The sequence below is a fragment of the Phascolarctos cinereus genome, unplaced genomic scaffold (assembly GCF_003287225.1).
Source record: "Phascolarctos cinereus isolate Bilbo 61053 unplaced genomic scaffold, phaCin_HiC Scaffold_726;HRSCAF=1367, whole genome shotgun sequence".
In the NCBI taxonomy this organism is placed as follows: domain Eukaryota; kingdom Metazoa; phylum Chordata; class Mammalia; order Diprotodontia; family Phascolarctidae; genus Phascolarctos; species Phascolarctos cinereus.
This window is the reverse complement of record NW_027556098.1, coordinates 134,666,114-134,683,803: the sequence shown is the minus strand read 5'-3', so window position 1 is coordinate 134,683,803 and position 17,690 is coordinate 134,666,114.

Genomic DNA, 17,690 nt, shown 5'->3' with positions numbered 1-17,690 from the left:
AATCATTTTTACCTACTGCAGGTAGTCCGACCATCTTCCTTCCTAAACTCTGTCCCCACAGGGAGCTCCCTAGCAAAGGCATACCCGGGTTCTCCAAGTTCAGCACTCTATTCACTCTATCAAACTGCTTCATTACTTATGGGGATATATATTTATATGTATATACATATATATATTAAGAGAGGGTGTCTACCTTCAAGTGTCTTGCAGTCTAAGTGAACAGAAAGGACATAGACTAATGAACAGTTAAAAAACATAGCAGTCTGTGACATACTAAATTCATGGCAGCAATATTAAGTGGGATAAAGAGCTAGAGCAGGGAGCTATCAGTAGGAATTAGTAAGTACTTGCTGGTTGATTGATTGGAGGCTGGAGGGTGGTCTGAGAAATCTTCACAGAGGAGGTATGACTTCATCTGAACCTGGAGAAATTGAATGGTGAATTCCACTGGATGTAAATAATGGTGGATTTAATGGAAATTCCATTATGGGTTGCAATGGAAATGTTTTTCACCCCTGCATGTAAATATTACCCTTGCTGTAGATTATAAAATAAGTGAATCTCTTATGTGAATAGGGGATGAGCCCTGACCTCAATGGAAATTTCATGGGAAATGTTGGCTATTTATTCTATGACTTTAATAAACATTAATCCCAGAGAGGAATGCCCTTTAGTTCCCTGGACTAGTACCCAATAGAGAACTAAAGAGAGGTTGTAAAGGTCAATATTATCTCAACAAACAAGTTCTCTGAAGTAAACAAAGCTTTGTGGGTGTTTTTGCAGATTATGGGTCTGGTGTTCATTGTGGTGGGATGAGGAGTGATGGTCCATTGAATAACAGAATCATAGAATCACAGAAGCAGAGAACATCAGAGCTGGAAAGGTCTCTAGAGATCTGATCCAAGTTAACTTTTGTGGATGAAGAAACTGAAGCCTAGAGAAGCGAAGGAAATTGTTCTGGAATAGAAGAGTCTGGATTAGAAACCAGAACTCTTGACTCCAGTCCAGAAGTGAAAATTCTGATTTATTTCCAGGGGATTCAGTTCCATTACTATAACCTTCCTTCTCCCTCCTCTACTGGCCCACCAGAGGAAATCGCAGTGAACCAGAGGACAGTTTGATCATGGGCAGAAGGGGTGGCCAGGCCCTTCCCTCTTTTCCACTAGCTTGTAGCATTACTCCATTAACCTCTTCAACGGCATGATTTACTTTTCCATCCTCATCAGTGCACAGACAACAGAAGAATTCAAGGCATGAGGCATGAGGATAGCAGACCTCTTGAAGGATGTCATTGCCTGGGTCAAAGCCTCAGATGTCCCACTTTATCTATGGCTCTGTGGGTATTCTTCCACGCTTACACTGCTGTGTTATTGGCTGGTTAGGAACCACACAGTGCTCTATTCTCCCTGTATTGCTGACAATTCCAATGACAGTATGTAGAATGAACTGGAGGTTCCTAGCAGAATGTAGGCTTCTTTGAGGAAGAAGCTATTTTATTTTTGCCCTTATGTACTCAGTACTTAGTATAGTGCCTGGCACATGGGAGGCACCCAATGAATGTGTATTCAATAGAACCTAATTGAGAGAATTCAATAGAACCTAATTGAGAGAATGAAGGCAGAACACCAGATGTTTGACTGTTGCAGTAGCGCAGGGGTGAGATGATCATACCCTTACCATGTGGCTTCTGAGAACTGAGCCACTTGCATAGATGTTGGGCTAGTCTGTGCCTTAGTGTGTAGGACTAGGATGGGGGAAAGGAAGAACTTGAGGTTGAGAAGAGAAATCTATACACCAGTTTAGCATTAGAGAGAGCAAACTTTCCTAATAACATCACATTCTGTAGTAAAAGAGAGAAATAGCTGTGGGACTGAGTATTTGAAGCTGGGCCCTCTTTTGAGCCTAATCTCCTTTTCCCTCTGCTTTTTTCCCTTCTTCTCTTTTCCCTCATCTCTTGTTCCTTTCTTCTTCTCCTCCTTATGAAGCCCCCTCTGATAACTAGCTGTGTTGGCAGGGGCTACAGCCCAATCAATGGGTCTGATAGGCTTTGGTCCCTAGGATTAGCCCATTTTACTATCCCTTCCAGAGAGCTTGGTACTGTGAGTTGTGGGACATGATAACCCTGTTAATAGTGTGCCCATCAGGAGCTAGGCCAGAGTCCTCACTGTTCCATCTCTCCAGCTAGTGGGAAGAGAAACCAAGGGGAACCTGGCAGTTTGCTTCTCCTGTGCTCTTTCCTATGCTATTCTTCCTAGGCTAGTCCATATTGTTGGCACGGAGATCTTGCTGCCACGCACTTAGGTCCACTCATCTAATGATACCACCATGTGTTCCCGGAGAGTTTTGTGCTTTTTATGTGCTTTCAGAGCTTTCGCAGTTATTTTCTCATTTTCTTGCCATACCAGCCCTGAGAGTCAGGCCAAGTAGACAAGGGTGTCCTTGGGCAAAACTGGCCAATATTGGCTTTGGGACCCTCCCACCTGGACATTCTGCAGCCTCCTCTTTTTTCCACATCAGTCAATTATAAAAACCTGTGTGTGATACTCACTTGCTTAGTGGAAGTCACAATGCTAGGCACTAGGGATACAAAGAGCCTTGGGTCAGCAGGCCTGGGTTCAAACTCTGGCTCAACTAGTTACAGCTAGCTGTGTGATCTTGAGGGAATAATTTTACCTCCTTCAAATGTCAGTTTCCTCATTTGTAAAATGATAATAATATTGACATGTCTTATTTCACAACACTATTAAAGAAAGAACTTTTTAAATCTCTATAGAAATGTGAACCATTATCATTCTTATTATTATTACAAAGGTAGGAAGAAAATGGTAGTCCTAACCACAGTCTTCAAGATACAATCTACTAAAAACCTAGCATCAACCAGCAAAAGGTCATATGCCAGGTCACTGCCAGTCAGGAGAAGCTATTCCTTTCATAGAGGGAGGAACCAGATACTGGAACCAGGAGTAGGATAGTAAAGCAACAGTCTGAATATGAGACTGACAGTTCAACCATAGAGTCAGGGGAGGGATGAGTCACAATGTCAACAGTGATAGCAGAAGTAAGGGAGTTGAGGAGCTAGAAGATAAGAAGAGAAACTGAGATGAAAATGGGGCACTGGGATAAGCCTAAAGCTCAAAAGAATAAGACAAAACAAATGAAGCTAGAAATAGAGCTATTCATTGAGTGATTGCTTGTGTTACTGTCTTTTTTAGCAGCTTATCTTTTTGGTGAGTTTGTATCTGCTGATCATAGCACCCTCTGTTTCTTAAAGGGTAGAGTTATTGGAAGCTAGAGCCTAAAAGTCCTAATCCTTAAGAATTTTCTTGTTCTCAGCTGGCCATCAACCCCACTAAGGTATTCACTGATAATGGCTTAAGGGTTCTTGCATATGTGTTGTCCTAGCGAACTCTGGAAGATAAATAGATCTCAACGACCCTAGGGATAAGTCTCTAACTGTGAAGTTTTGGATAGAGTTTTGCTTAACATTTTTCAAAAAAAAATCACACTTTGTAGGCAAGGTTCTATTTTGTCTACTCATAAGGATGACCTTGAGAACACCTATTTCTCCTATTTGAAAGATGAAGAAGCTGAGACTTAGAGAGAAATGAGTTATTGTTGAGTTAGCTATGGTTAGACAGTGAGTTAGTCACAGAGCCAGGATCAACCCTGACCCTAGTAGTGTCAAATCGAGAAGTGTAGCTGTGGTGGGGAGGCAGAGGGAGAGGAATCAACTGATGATTATCTAAACGGAATAGGGGGTAGGGATAGCTGCTCAGGGTTACTTACTTGGTCAGAGGTGACACTTATGGGTCATGAACAGTAGTGAACTTGACAACTACAGAATCCATCTCCTGGACTCTGGGAGGGCCTGAACCTTCATGTGGATGGAGATAGCCTCCTAAACAGTTTGGTCTAAGGGTTACCAAAATATCTCCCTGATAAGAATATCTCCCTCACTGTTTTGCCACAGTGACAGATGATCTTCCTTCCTATTCTGGAATTTTCACCATTAAAGTCAGTTAGAAAACAAAATCAGGGATAGTATGGCTTTGGAAAGTCACTGTCAATGTACATAGTTTATTTAATAGCAAAAGACAGAGGTCTTTCTCATTAGCACATGAGCATGAATTTGTTTAACAGAGAGCTAAGTGAAACCTTAAATTCTGAGGCCATAAGACACAAGAGGAGGGAGCCTCAGTTTAGATAGAAGCAGAAGGCATTAGTCCAGGAAGTATGTGTGGTGTGTGTGTGTGTGTGTGTGTGTATGTAGAATGCTAAAGGCAAACTTTACCCACCTTTGAGCCAGGCCAAAGTACAGCCCCCTTACTTCTGTGTTCTTTTTGGTGCTAAGGACTCCATAAATAATAGTTAAATCTCTGAGAAAGTTTTTCTTTATTTTCTGCTGGGCTTTGGAGGGAAGAGTTAGGATCATAGGATCAGAGACTTTAAACTGAAAGTGACCTTACAGGTCATCTAAACCATCATACTCATTGCAAAAATGAGGAAACTGAGATTCCAGAAAAATTAGACTTACACAAGATTATATAGGTATTAAATCCAGTGTGCTTTCCATTGCACCGAGGAAAGCATGAAAATCACTGCACAGTGATAAATATTTTGACTTGATGTAAGGAGAACTTTCTAATAATTAGAGCTGTAAAAAAGTGGAGTGTGATGCTTTGGAGGGTAGGGAATTCTTTGACACTGGAAGCATTTAAGTAGAGGATACATTGGGAAGGCTGATGAAACTTATGAACCTCTTCTCATAATAATATTTCAAATGATTTGAATGTTTTAAAATAAGATGCATAGGATTATAAAAGAAACCACTTATATTGAAATATACTTAACAAAATATTTGTTTTTAAAAGTTCATGGACCCCAGGGCAAAGTGATTTCTTGTTAGGGGTACTTTAGATAGGTTCTGTGATTTTGCTAGAGGTTTGTACTGGATAATTTATGCTAGAAAATTTCTTCCAACCAAGATTCTATGATTCTACTGATACGGTAACATTCATATTAACACTTTACAGCTATAGAGTACTTTACATATAAAACCTCATTTGATTTTCATCTCTTTATGAGATCACACTGCAGGGACTTTGTCAAATGGCAAGATTTGGGTTTGTTGGGGGAAGAATCGAGGATGACAATGATATTGTGAACCTGGGTTACTGGAAGGATGGTGGTGCCCTTGAAAGTAAGGAGGAAGTTTGGAAGAAAGGTGGATTTTGGGGGAGGGGCATAAGAGAATGAGTCCTGTTTGGAATGTGCTAAGTTTGAAATGTCCAACAGTCATTTGGTGATGTAGGAATGGAGTTCAAGAGAGAAACTAGGTAAAAATACACAGAGCTGGGGCTCATCTACTTGGAGATGATAATTAGAGTCATCGAGTGAAATAGTATCAATAGAAAAGAGAAGAGGTCCCAGTCCAGAGACCTTGAGTTAGTGGGTATGACATGAGCCCCAATACTGGACTCCCCCAAAGAAAACCTGTTTTTTCACATAGTTCGTTACAGTATTGTCATGTTTATTTTACATATAAGGAAACCAAGGCACAACGAAGGAACTTGCTCACATTCATACCTGAGTTTTCAACTCAGCTCTTTCTATTTACATCTTGGAAACATTTTAATAGATTAAAAAATTATACATTGCCTTTACTTCAAGATATATCCCTTCCCTTTCCCCACCCAGAGAGCCATCTTTTTAGCAAAAAAGAAGAAAAGCAAAACTAACTGATATATCAATCCAGTCTAGTAATATACACAATGTTTTGTGCCTGTAGTCCCTGGCCTCAGCAAGGAAGGGAGGGAAGAGCATTTTTTTTTCCTTTGGGGCCAAGCTCGATCACATTAATAATACAGCATTCAGATTCACCTTCTCCACCTTTTTTTGTTGTTGTTGTTCTCACTAATTATATTGTTGTACTCAATGTGTAAACTGTTTTCCTGGTTCTGTTTATTTCACTTTGTATCAGTTCATTGGGTGAGAATATGTTTCTTTGTATGATCCTTTGATAGTTCTTAAACAGGCTGATTCTTTGATGTCTCTTAAACTTTATCTTAATACTTAGGGTCCAATTTATAACTTTGACTTGTAACACAATTTTAATTCACTATGGAAACTTACCAGTTGGCTTGCTAAAACCCCTCATGCCTTGGTCCTGATTGTATATTCTTCTAGGCTACCATACCTGGCATAAAGCTAACTTGGCTCTAAAGCTGGGATATTGGGTGGCCTTACAGTATCCTGCATTTGGAGATAAAGCCTATAATTACTCAGATGTTTAGGCAGAAATGCCTTATCCTTGCCTTGAAGTAAGGAGGAATGCCCCACTCCCAACCACATAGTTTAAGAGTCCCAGCCCCCCCCCCAAACCCTAGATGATCCCCACTAAGACTACCAGTAGAACAATCACTGACAGTTCCTAGACTACTTGGTTGTCTTCCATTCTAAGCTGATGCCCAGAGACTTCACTCCCTGTCCTTCAGGGATCACCTAAACCCGTGCATGAGACTTCCCTAGGCTCTGTCCTTCTTCTTCTTCCCTGTCTCCAATTAGGTTTTGCTGTTGCTGTACCATCTCTCTCTGGAACTACTACTTCTTGCCTACCAACTGCTAGTGCTGAGAAGTGTCAATAATCCACTAACAAAGCCTCCTGCAGTGACTCTTGGAATCATTTCTTCTTGGCAGAGTCTAAATGAAGCAGCCAGATGGGCAATAGGTCAAACCAGGACTGTGAGGACCTCCCTTTAGTTCATGAGCTGCTGACCAGGCTGTGACTAAGTCATACCACATCTCCTCACTGTTATCTCCTGTCCTTCCTGGAGAGAGCAAGAGTCATTAACCATTGCTCCAGTGGGGGAAATCTCTGCACCCACTTCTCCTAGCTGATGAACTGTTGTTTCAAAAAAAGATATCATTCAGTTGGGCAGCCACTCCAATATCCTGATGAGCATGGCACTGGGATTCATAACTCCAATGCCAGGACCTTTAGGTTTAATGGAGATGTTCCTCCATTCTGCTAGATCCATAAATTATTGACCAGACTTGGTCTTGGACCCTTAGCCCCTGACCCAATATCCTGATGTTATGATTCAGGACTTGAAGACAAGGGCTTGGAGTCTCTACCTCATACTCAGCAATATAGAACACATTTTTATCCTTAGAATGCTGATCAAGGCTATGACTGGGTCCTCTAATCACTGCATCTTTGGGAGCAGGGCCTCCTGTCCTTGCCAAAATTGGGGCCTGAACCACATGCCTCAGCAACACGGAATCCCTCCCTTCTGTGGTCAAGGCAAGACCGGTGCTCTCTCAGCAGAGTAAGTGGTGACTTTAGTAGTATGACCACTAGCAAAATATCATGTAAATCTTTCAATACTTCTTTGAGTTCAATATTTCTTATGGCACAGTAATATTTCAATATATTCATGCAATGCAATTTGTTAAGTGGTTTCCCAGTTGATGGTCATTTACTTTATTTCAATCGATAAAACAACCAATATTCATTAAATGCCTGTTATGTGCCAGATACTATGTTAGGCACTAGGGATACAAAGTCCAGAAATAAAATAATCCCTGTCCTTCAGGATTTTACATTCTATTAGAAGAAAATAAAATGTAAAGATTGTAACAGTGGAAATTAAGAGAAACTGAGACACAAAGTCCTGAGCATGATCAATTTATTAGTAAAGCATGAATTTACCAATAAATAGGATCTCACCTTTCTCAGCAAAGACCCCAAATGAGGGGGGCAGTTCTCCTTTATAGGTTTTGGGGAGTACAGAACAAAGAACAGGATTTTGTAGGCAAGGAACAAGTTATGATTGGTCACAAGAACTTAACATCATGAATGGTGAAATAAATATGACTGGTTATAGAGCTGAATCATGGGGGACAATATGATTGGTTGGGAATTGGGAATGAGGGGCTAGCAACAATCTCCTGCTTCCCTCCTGTGACTAAAAAATGTTCATTTTTTGAGTCCACTTGCAAGGTAGAGATAGTGGAGGAGACATCCTTGAAGGGAGCTTGGTGGTATATAGATACTAGACCAGATTCCCTTGTGTCCACCCGCATCCCTCAAAGATAGCAGATTTTCTTGAGGCAAGAATAAAACAGTGATTAGAAAGAGAACTGGAATTCTAAACTTAACTCATTACAAGCCAGCTGAATTCTTGAGTTAAGTTCAGAGACAAAGAACCATGACTTAGGCAGTAATAAGACAAAATTAATTAATTATAAATAGTGTCAATAAGAAATGATAGAGAATCAATTTGATCTTCTCAAGATATAAGTATATACAAAATAGTTCAAAGGTCAAGGGAGTGGACACAAGCATCTGGGGGTGATTAGAAAAAAGTTTTATATAAGAAGTGGCACTTGAGCTGGGTCCTGAAAGAAGCTAGAGAATCTAAGAAGAGAAAGTGAAGAGAGTGTGAATTTCACACAGGAGTCTTTGGCACTACTGCCCCTGCAATATGAAGGCATTGGGGACAGGGTATAGAAAGTGGTAAGTGAAGAATAGTGAGAAGACAGCTTTGCCTGGAGGGTGTGGAGAGGACTAATTTGTAATGGAGCTAGAGAAGTAGGTTGAGGCCAAGCTATAAAGGGCTTTAAATGCTATATTATTTCTTAGGGGATGATGAATGGGGAATCATCAGAGTTTATTGAATAAAACAGTGATGTGGCTAGACCTGAACTTTATGAAAGTAATTCTTTTTTTTTTTTTTGGTGAGGTGATCAGGGTTAAGTGACTTGCTTAGGGTCAGACAGCTAGTACGCGTTAAGTGTCTGAGGCTGGATTTGAACTCAGGTCCTCCTGACTCCAAGGCCAGATCTCTATTCACTGAGCCACCTAGCTGCCCCAGAAAGTCATTTTGGTAGCCAAGTTTAAAGTGGATTGGAATAAGGGGAGACTTAAAGTTGGGAAACCAACTGGAGGCCACAGCAATTGAGGCAATGAGGGCCAGAACTAGGGTATTGGGTGTGTGAGAAAAGAGGATAGATTTTTACTGACATTGTGAAAGTAGAAATGACAAAAATTGGCAACTGATTGGATATAAGGGATGGGAAAGGGAGACTGAAGAACTGATGATGACATTGATTTTGTGATCCTTGGTGACTAAGTAGAACCTTCACCAAAAAGAGGGAAGTTAGAAAAAGGGGTCAGTTTTGTAGAAAAGGTTTTTTACTTCTACAAAAAGTTCTTTGCTGTTACAAAAATGCTGCTATGAATATTTTGGTGGATATGGGATCTTTATTTCAATCTTTGACCTCCTCTGTGCCTAGCAGTGGGATCTTTGGGTCAAGGACACAGATATTTTATATACTTTCTCAGCATGATTGCTTTTCAGTATAGTTGGACCAATTCATAGAACAACCAATAGTGTATTTGTGTGAGCCATTCTTTTTCCAGCCCTTTTGACACAGACCATTTCCACCTTTTTATCATTTTTGTCAATCTGCTGGATGAGGTAAAACCTTAGAGTTGTTTTGATTTGTATTTGTCTCATTATTAGTGATTTTAGAGAAATATTTTATATGTTATTTATAGCTTACAATTCTTCTTTTGAGAATTATTTGCTCATATCCTTTGACCGCTTATCCATTGAGAAATGGCCATGGGTCTTATTTATTTGTGTAAGTTCCTGATATATCTTGCATATCAGGCCTTGTCAGAGATAGTTGAGGCAAAAGCTTTTTCTAGTCTACGACTTCTCTTTTAATCTGTTTATTGACTGTGAAAAAGCCTTTCAATTTTATGCAATCAAAACTATATTTTACTTTTTAAATCACCCCATCCCACTTGATTAAGAAAGAATACTTCCTCAAACATAGCAAGTTACCTCTTCTTAGCTCTCTAGTCTTCCAACATCATAGCCAGTGTTCTATTATACCATACTGTCCATATAAGCACTTATTGTCTTCCTTATTTATTTTCCAAGTTAATCATGATTGTCCTTGTGAGAGCTCTTCTTCTGGAACTAACGTTTTACTTATGTATTGTTGTGGAAGTCTTTGTGATTTTATTGCTCCCCAACTACACTGTATTCCTTTGAGGCCAAAACCACATCCTATATTTCTATACATAGTCCCTACAGCAGGGCTGAGCACATACTACATGTTCAATATGAAATTGTTGGTTTGGTTAAAAAGTAGAGATGGTAAAAGCTCCAGTTTGAACTATATCTAGGATTTCCAATTCTGCTCATAATTAGTGAGTTCCCTGGAGGTCCCTCTGCTTCCTGGCTTGTTTACATAATGCAGAATACCATAACCACACCATTTTGATCCAATCTGATTCAACAAAGACTAAATACTACGCACAAGACACTAATGCACTGGGGATGCAAAGACAAAACAAAAACAAAATGTCTGGTCTTCGAGGAGCTCATAATCTATTGAGAGATAAAACAGGCAAACAGATAAGTAAGCATAAGGTAATATTTTACATTTTATTGATATCTTTTGTTTTTGTATCACTTCATTCCAGGATATATCCCTTTTGTGTACATTCTAAGTACAAGGTAATTTGAGGAGAGGGGATCAAGAAAGGCTTTTAGTGAGAAATAGCATCTGAATTGAGCCATGAGGAAAGATAAGGATTATAAGAGGCAGAAAAGAAGGGAGAGTTTTTCCAGGAATGGGGGTGAGAGTGGGGTAACCTGAAAAAAACATGAATATAAGAGATGACAGGTTGAGTCTGGTCAACAGTAGGTAAAAGCCAGTTTAGATGGCACAAGAGTGAATGAGCAGGAGTAATGTGAAATAATTCTGGAAAAGGTGGGCTAGAGTTGGATTCTGAAGAGTTTCATACGCTAAGGTGAGGAGTTTATATTTTCTCCTACAAACCACAGGAAAGCATTCAGGATTTTTGAACAAGTGATTGACCTATCCTCTGGGATTATTATTTTGGCAGCTATGTAGAAGATGAATCAGACAGGAAAGAGACTGGAATCAGAGAACAATTAGGAGGCTATTGCAATAGTCCCTATCTAGAGAAATACGCTTTTTGTCAGAACGTTTAATAGAATAGGAAACTGCAGCCCTGGAAATTCAAAAAACATTCAATGAATTGTTTAATTTAGGAAACATTTATTAAGAGCTGACTACCTACTAATCATTATGCTAGGCACACACAGTGACATGCATCTATTAGGTGCTCAACAAACACTTTTTAAAATTTATTTTCATTTTTTAAATAAATAAATAAAATAAACTAATAAAATAAATAAATAAATAAATTTTTATTTAAGTAAATAAATTTAAGTAAATAAATATTTAAATAAATCACAACGAACATGTTTTTGAATTGAATGGGTCTTAATTTATCATCTGACATTGACCTTTTCTGACTGCTCAGGGCAGTTATTGTCTACACCATATCTCCTGACACTTGATTATGTTCAATTTAGTCACAGTAGGTGCTTAATAAATGTTTGTTGACTGACTGAAAATACACTGTTGTAATGTCTCTTGCATCTGACTCTCCTTTTCCATTCTATACTCATCACATTTGTCTAGGTTCTAGTCACTCCACACTTGGATGCCTGTAATAATCTTACTGTATTTCCCTCCCTTCAGTCACTCCTTCTAATCTGTTTTGCATATTATCTGCCAGATTTGATACTGTAATTCTTCAATGAATCTGTGACTTCATCAGTGTGATACTCCCTCTAATGATGCAGATGACACACATGCCCTTTCATCCATTAGATCATCAGCTCCTTGAGGGCAAGGACAATCTTTTATCTCTTTTATATCCCTAGCCCTTAGCACAGTGCCTGGTACATAGTAGGTGCTTAACAAATGCTTATTGACTTACTGTGACTCTTGCTATTATTCTTTCCTAAATCCTTCACAGTGGGTCCACATAGCATACTACGGGAATTATTCTAGTTCTCTTAAAATATCATGGCTACCAGTGAATCAAGTAGGCTGCTCATTAGTTTTCTGTATTACTTGCCATACAACTGGCCCACTGTTTCTGGTCATATATCTCTTGCTAGGAGTATGGATTATGTTCATTTTTTGAAGATCAGCTTAGTTAAGCATGTGAAGGATCATCACCAGAAAGCTGACTACTTGGTGATGAATTATTTCACCATGAAGCAAATAAAAATGGCTCTTAGTCCAGTACTGTTCCCTTCTACTTATATTGCCTCAGTGTTAAAGTGATAGAAAGAGGAATAGAGAAAGATAACCATTACCTCCGACTGAGAATCTCTACACTTAGAACACTTACAAGCATGAACTTAGTTGCTAGCTTAATGTACTTAAAACATTGCTTTCATTATATTAATCCATACTTGAAAAGTCTTCTGTGGATTTCCATTGCTTGTGAGATAAAGTCCAACTTCTGAGCCTGATGTCTGATACTCTCTCCGTGTTGTCTCCATGCTCTTTCAACATCCTCTCCTGTTGGTACTCGATACAAATTGCCCGTCCAGCCAGACAATTGCCTGTCCAGCCAGACTGGTTTACTCATTGTCTCTTTGTCACATGAAATCAATAAAAATGTGTTGATTAGTGTAGGCACTCAAAAATTCTTGTTGATTTCATGTGACAAAGAGACAGTCAGTAGATTGAGTGAGGAGTTGTGTTAGGATTACTGAGTGTAGACAGTTGTTTGTCCATTCTTGGCCTCAAGGAGTGTATAAAAAGTTAATAGCAATAAATTATTTAAATTCCAATTGAGGTCTACAATAGAAGAGATGTCACAAGGAAGTGTATATGATCAATTGCCAAATGAAACTTGCAGAAAGTAATTGTACGAGGAGTTCAGAAGACAGAGAGGTCATTGCAGGTCTGGGGGGGGTGTGTGTGTCAGATCACCTGCATGGAGGAGGTGGGGCTTGAACAGGGTTTTAAGCATGGGGAAGATTTGGATAGGCCAAAAGAAAAAGGTGGGCATTAATGGTAGATGAAAAATGTGTATAAGATGTGATGGTATATGTATTATAAACAAATTAGAGAAGAGCAAAAGGTGACATGTCTCACAACTGTGGAGAGGGGAAGAGTGTTCTTGGCCAAAAACAGTAAAGAAGTGATCAACAGGAGAGAAAATGAACAATTTCGATCATATCAAATGGAAAAAGTTTTTGCACCAGCAAACTCATAGCAGTTAAAATTTGAAGGGAGATGGTTAACTAGGAAATATCCTTGCAGCAAATTTCTCTAATAAACATCTGATATCCAAGATATTTAGGAAGTGGAAACAAATAAATAAAAGCCGGTATGTAATAGATAAATGGTTAAACGATATCAAAAGACAGTTCTAAAAGAAATAAATTTAAGCTGTCAACAAGCATGCAAAAAATCCTCCAAATCACTAATAAAAGAAAGCAACATTAAAACAACTCTGATTGATCCCTTCTGAATTGACAAAGATGACAATAAAAGGAAAATGACAATTATTTGAAGGAGTGGGGGAGGACTGGAACAATCACACTTGGTGGAAATGTAAGTTGGTCCAAATATTCTGGAAAGACGTTTGGAATTATACCCTAAGAATCATTAAACTGTGCTTTCCTTTTACCTCAGCATACCATGTCTGGATATATACTCCAAAGAGATCAAAGGAAGAGAAAGAGACTCATTTTTACAAAAATATTTATGGTGGCACTTTGTTGTTGTTGTTACAGGAAAGACATGGAAACAGATGAGTGGCCCCAGGCTTGATGGTACATACCTTTAAGCTTTGCAGCTATTGAAGAGGTTGAAGCTGGTGGAACAATTGAATCTGAGAATTTTGACTTGTAGTAGAACTAATGCTGATCAGATGTTGGAACTAAGTCTAGCAAACAATACTGGGAGCCCCTGGGAGCTGAGGGCCACCAGGCTCCATAAAGAGGGACAAACTAGGCCAGCTCAGAAATGGAGTAGGCCAAAACTTCTGTGCCACTCAGCAGTGGGGCTGAGTCTTTTAGTGGCTGTTGCATTTCTAGCCAGGGCAAGAATAGGTGACCCAGTAAAAAAAAAGAGTGGGTCTTTATCAGTTTAGCTTAACAAATTATGGTATATGAATGTAATGGAATATCATTGAACTGTTAAAAATGACTAAGAGGATAGATATCATAGAAATTTGAAAGGACTTACATGAACTGAGGCAGAGTAAGGTAGGCAGAACCAAGGGAACAGTTTATAAAATGACTACAACATTGTAAAAGAAAATAACATTGGAAGACTTAAGAACTGTGATCAATACAACGACTAATCATGACTTAGGAAGAATCATACTACCTACCTCTTGGCAGAAGAACAAGGGACTAGTGGAGTAGAAGGAGGAATACATTTTCATATATAACCAATATGTGAATTTGATTATATTTATTCGTTATAAGGAAGGGCTTTTATTTTGGGGGAGGGTTCCTGCCTCCATATCTTTTTCTTTTTGTCATTCTATCCTAAGATAACCTCACATTCCCCTCTACCTATTCAAATTCTGCCCTTTCTTCAAGACTGAGTTCATGCCTCACCTCTTCCAACAATGCTTTTTTGAGTACCCCAGCCCAAAGTAATCTTTCCCTCCTTAGAACTCATATCACTTCTGATCTCTACCATTCCTTTGTCACTAATTAGATAATACCATGGACAGCTATGTGGGCAAAGTGGATAGAGTACCTGGGCCTGGAGTCAGGAAGACCTGAGTTCAAATCTGTCCTCAGACACTTACCAGCTGTGTGACCCTGGGTGAGTCATTTACCCTGTTTGCCTCAGTTTCCTCATCTGTAAAATGAACTGGAGAAAGAAATAGCAAATCACTCCAGTATCTTTGCCAAGAAAACCCCAAATGGAGTCATGAAGAGTGACTGAAAAATGACTTAACCAAAAAGATAATGCCACGTGATGTGTTCTGTGTTGTTAGTTATCTTTTCAGGTCTATTTTCTCTTCCCAGATATGCTTCCAGAGAGAAGGGAATATGTCTTTTCCTTTTAATTGTCCTCTACTATAACTACAGAGGGCAACAAGGGCTTTGCTCTGAGTCATTAAATTTATAGGGTACCGGTAGCATTTCTAGCTCCTCAGAAAGCATAAAAGTGACAGAACTTAGCATCTGGTTTATATGATAGAAAACTGAGCATAGTTAGTTAAAATGGGAAGCTATCAGATAGTCTGGAGTGAGCTTCTTCCCTTCCCTGCTTCTTCCCCCCACCCTGTTTCTGCACTCCTTCATGGGTAGTGGCTTCCAGTCAGTGTTCTGGAATTTCTGTCTGACCCTAGCAGGCTGGAAAACCAATTGTGCTTCTGTCTTTCTGGGTAGGGTGAACATTGTGATCTTTGCCCTAGGTGTGGCTTGTGGTCCTCACACTAGTATGAAAATTCTTAGCTATGTCTGTCCTACTGTCTGTAGCATAGAGCTACCTATCCCCATCCATATTTACCAATCAAAGCTTTTGGAAAAAAAAAACCCAATCCCAGTTTGGTTGGTGGTATTATTTCCCAATCTTTTCCATACCCAAACCCAAACAGAACTGGTAGAATTAACTCAACCTTCATTTCTTATTTGTATTCTGTGAAGGAACCCTGAAGCGGCAATCTTGACCTGTTTGGAAAGTCAGAGTCAGGAGAAGTTTCCTTCTTCTGTCCAAATGCACTTGTAGTTTCATAGGCCTAGTCTTACAAGCAGGAGTTGAGCTTTTGGGTGCTGAGTTTATGTTTGGCGAAGCATAATTTCCTGTTTTTTAAGAAAAAGTTCTTATAAAGACTTGTAAAAAGACAAAAAAAAAACCCGTGGCCCTCACAAAGTGCTTGCAAAACACATCTTTAATGATTTAAGTGTAAATTAATGAGAAACATGTGGATTGAATTTTCTTTCTCAGATGACAGGAATAGCAACATTTTTTTTTTAAAGCTCCTAGGGAAATGGAGGCTGGGCTTTCTTCTCTAAAGATCTGAAAAAGAGTTGGAAATATTCGTTGATACCATAAACTTGCCAGGTCAGATACCCTTTATTTTTCCTCAAATAAGCTTAGAATCCTGGTTTGACTTGAAGGTAATTTCACTGTGGCCACCTCTTTAAGGCAGAGAAGGTAATAGGATCATAGATGCACAGCTGTAAGGGAACTGAGACATCATCTAGACCAGGAAGTCATCGTTTTTGTGTTTCATGCATGGAACCCTTGGGCAATCTGGGGGAAGCCTATGATCCTCTTCTTAGAAAATTACTTTACAAAAAATTGCAATTGAAGGAAATGTTAAATTTCAGTTGGAGTTGAATCAAAATAAACATGTCATTTTTTTCCCCATCAAAGTTCACAGATTTCCTGAAATCTGTCCACACACTATGCCCCCACTTCAGGTTAAGAACTCCTTATTTACGCTAACCTCTGCACTCTGTAGGTTGTTAAGTACCTAGTATATACCAGAAATTAGATCGGGTGGACACTGAGGATAAAATGACAAAAATGATAAACAGTTCCTGCCCTCAAGTAATTACATTCTATCAGTAGATGAAACATTTACAAAGATAATATAATAGGAGGAAGAGAGTGGTAGAAACTAGAAGGATGTGGAAGGTCTTCTCCCAGGAAGTGGGAGTGAGGGCATTCCAGGCATGAGATTTATTCTATGCAAAAGCAAAGAGTTTGGAATTCAAAGATCAAGGAACAAAAAGTGGGTTAAAATGACTGAAATGCTGAGTGTCTGAAGGGAGAGTGATAAGCTGGAAAGGAAGGTTGCAGATAGACACTGGAAGTATTTAAATGCCAGTCTGAGTAATTTATACTTAATTCCAAAAGAAATAGGGATCTGCTAAAGATTTTTGAGCAAGAGAGAGCCATAGATCTGTGCAGTTAAGCAGTGCAGTGTTTAGAGAACTAGGACTGGAGTCAGTAGGACCTAAGTTCACATCCAGCAACAGATGTGTGACCTTAGGCAAGTCACTTAACCTCTGCATCTCTCACTTTTCTCAACTGTAAAATAGGGCTCATAAGAGCATATTTCTAGTGGGGTTGTTGTGAGGATCAAAGGAGAAACTATTGGTAAACCAAGTGCTTAGCACAGAGCCTGACATATAGTAGGCACTTCCTCCCCCTCCCCCCTTCCCTTTACCATTCATATGGATCTGTGATCTCACTGATTTGGATGTTTTCTTCAGGGATGAAGTTTTCAACCCATTCCTGCCTTCCTGTGGTATGTGACTCTTGTCCAAATCCTTCCACAAATCAGAACATAACAAGGGTATAAAACAGCTATAAAGAGGTCCCATCACACCCCTCATTTTCCTGGGCAGAACTAGGAAAAGTTCCTTTCACTGTTTTTTCTGTGATTAATTCCTCTGCCCTGTCCTTTAAAGACCATCACACAGACTCCTCTTAGAATTGTAAGCTTAGATTTAGAAGAGACCTTGGAGATCAATTTGTACCCAAATCACGAGTGTTGTATCCATAGTATTCCAGACAGTGGTCATCCAGATCCTATTTGAAAACTATAGGAAACTCAATACCTGCCAAGAAAACCCATTCCATTTTTAAGCAGCTCTAATTATTAGGAAGTTTTCTTTGTGTTGAGCCAAAATCAACATTAATTGGTCATAATTCTGCCTCCTACAGCCAAAAAAGAGCATAACGTCTATTCTATATGGCAGCACTCAAAATAAATGAAAACAGCTAATGTGTTCACCACTATGGCTCCTATGCCAGTCTAAGTATTCTCAGTTACAGCCCTGGATTTCCCCTCG